Source organism: Gossypium hirsutum, chromosome A02 (genome assembly GCF_007990345.1).
Source record: "Gossypium hirsutum isolate 1008001.06 chromosome A02, Gossypium_hirsutum_v2.1, whole genome shotgun sequence".
Taxonomy (NCBI): Eukaryota; Viridiplantae; Streptophyta; class Magnoliopsida; order Malvales; family Malvaceae; genus Gossypium; species Gossypium hirsutum.
The window spans coordinates 18,756,790-18,759,620 of NC_053425.1; the positions used below are offsets into that span (position 1 = coordinate 18,756,790).

General features: G+C 36.2%; 1 non-coding gene across 1 annotated transcript; it reads right to left on the reverse strand.

The window, feature by feature from the left end:
- Positions 1-660: 660 nt before the first annotated feature.
- LOC121217117 (small nucleolar RNA R71) lies at positions 661-767 on the reverse strand. Its single transcript, XR_005913317.1, has one exon. It is a non-coding gene; the product is annotated as a small nucleolar RNA R71 (small nucleolar RNA).
- Positions 768-2,831: the final 2,064 nt, after the last annotated feature.

Below are 2,831 nucleotides of genomic sequence, written 5' to 3' on the forward strand. Positions count from 1 at the left end.
ATTATAAATATTTAAAACCTATCACGAAACCATGCGATCAAGTTTTTGGTGCCGTTGCTGGGGAACTAAAATATTAGGAACGCTCAATTTTTATTACTTTAGCCATTTATTTTTCTTGCAATTTAATTTAATTTAATTATTATTTATTAATTTACTTTTTCTTTCTCTTAGCAGGTTTTTATAGTTTATGATTAGAAGAAACCCGTCGAGACCATTACTTTTTTATGAAGAAATTGATCGTACAGGTCGTAGAAATCAAAGAGAAATAAGGCGGAGCTTACGATACACAGAGAACGAACAAGAAGACGATACTCAACCCCCAATCGAAGAGATGGCTGAAAAATAAGGCAATCAGCTACCTCCTGCAATTGCGGCTAATCAAAATCCTGCTCCACGCACTATGTATGATTATGCTAAACCTTCTTTAACAGGAACTGAGTCTAGCATAGTTAGACCGGCTGTAGCTGCAAATACTTTTGAACTAAAACCTAACATAATTCAAATGATACAGCAGTTTGTTCAGTTTGATGGTTATTTCTTTTTTCATTGAGGAACAAAGTTAAACAGTGGTTAAACTCGTTACCACGAGGGTCAATTACTACTTGGGAACAAATGACTGAAAAATTTTTACTGAAATACTTTCCACCGACTAAAACGGCTAAATTACGTAATGATATCTCTTCTTTTGTGCAGATGGATTTAGAAACACTTTACGATGCATGGGAGAGATACAAGGACTTACTAAGAAGGTGCCCTCACCATGGGTTACCGCTTTGGCTTCAAGTATAAACATTCCACAATGGTCTAAATCCCTCGACTCGGCAAATGGTTGATGCAGATGCTAGCGGAACCATCAACAATAAAACACTGGAAGATACCTATGAGTTTATAAAAGAGATGTCACTAAATAACTATCAGTGGCAAGTTATGAGGACAAATTCAACAAAAACAGACGACGTTTATAATGTCGACTCAGTTACTATGCTATCAAATCAGGTAGAACTTCTCAATAAAAAGATTGATAGTTTTCTTAGTTGTACGCAGGTACATCCAGTAATGAGGTGTGACTTAAGCGGAGGAGGTGTGTATACAGAATATCAATCCTTCAATCCCACAACCGAAGAGGAACAAGTCAACTACATGGATAACAATAACTTTAGATCTCAAAATAATCCATACAGTAATACTTATAATGCAAGTTGGAGGAACCACCCAAATTTCTCCTAGGATAGTCAATGGAATCAAAAGCCATAAAATCTTCAACAGCTACCTTATCAACAAGAGAAGAAATTGAACCTTGAGGAGATGCTCTCAAAATTCATATCAGTGTCAGAAACCCGTTTCTAAAATACCTAGGTAGCACTTAAAAATCAACAAGCATCGATCCAAGGACTCGAAACTCAGATAAGCCAGCTTTCCAAACTAATCTCGGAAAGACCATTAGGAAATTTATTTAGTAATACCAAATCAAGAGAGCATGTCAAAGTAGTTACACTAAGGAGAGGGAAAGTGTTAGCAGAATCTGAAAAGAAGTTAGCACAAGAAGCTGTGGAAAGCGAAAGGAGGGAAGAAAAACCCGAAAATAGTGACAAACCAGTGCCAGAGGAATATACACCACCGGTTCCATACCCAGCAAAATTAAAAAAAGATCGCATTGATGCACAATTCGGTAAGTTTCTTGAACTTTTTAAGCAATTACATATCAACTTACCTTTTTTTGAAACCATCTCGCAGATGCCTACCTACGCAAAATTTTTGAAGGAGCTTCTAAAAAATAAAAGGAAGTTCGAGGACTTATTTATAGTAGAACTCAATGAGGAGTGCTCCGCCATACTCCAAAACAAGCTGCCAACCAAACTAAAAGATCTAGGAAGTTTTACTATCCCTTGCTTAATTGGTAATCTAAATGTTGAAAAAGCACTAGCTAATTTAGGCGCTAGTATTAATTTGATGCCATATAAAATGTTCAAACAACTTGGTCTTGGGGAACCTAAACCTACTAGGATGAATATTCAATTAGCCGATAGATCTATTAAATATCCTAGGAGTATTATAGAAGATGTACTAGTAAAAGTAGATAAATTTATATTCCCTGTTGATTTTGTTGTACTTGACATGGATGAAGATGTGGAAGTACCTTTAATTTTAGGGCGCCCATTCCTAGCCACTGCTAGAGCTGTGATTGATGTGGGTGAAGGTAAATTGGTATTTAGAGTAGGTGACGAAGAGATGATCTTTAAAATTTATGATGCTATGAGATTCTCTAGGGAACAGGATGATTCATATTATTTTATTGACTCTATTGATCATATTACTCAAGACTCTTTTCAGGAAATTGTACAAGAGGAGATGACAGAACCGTATCCAGCTCAAGACAAGGAGACAAGTGAGGAACCTAATGACCATTCGTCAAGACAAGTAGAATATGAGGGTATTAAGATAAACGATGAACTTAAGCAAAAACACTATATTGAGGAGCCTCCCAAACTGGAACTTAAACAATTACCAAACCATTTAGAATATGCATTCCTTGGAAATAATTTTACATTACCAGTTATTATTGCTTCTAATTTGCAACCCAAGGAGAAAGAGGAATTAATCCAAGTATTAAAAGAACATAAGAAGGCCATAGCATGGAAAATTTTTGACATTAAAGATGAATACAAACCGTGTGTGCAAGCTTAAAGACGTCTGAACCCCAACATGAAGGAAGAAAAGCCGAGGTAATTAAACTTCTAGATGCTGGAATTATTTATCCTATTTCTGATAGTTCTTGGGTAAGTCCAGTGCAGGTTGTCCCTAAAAAAGGAGGCATGACGGTTGTGACCAAC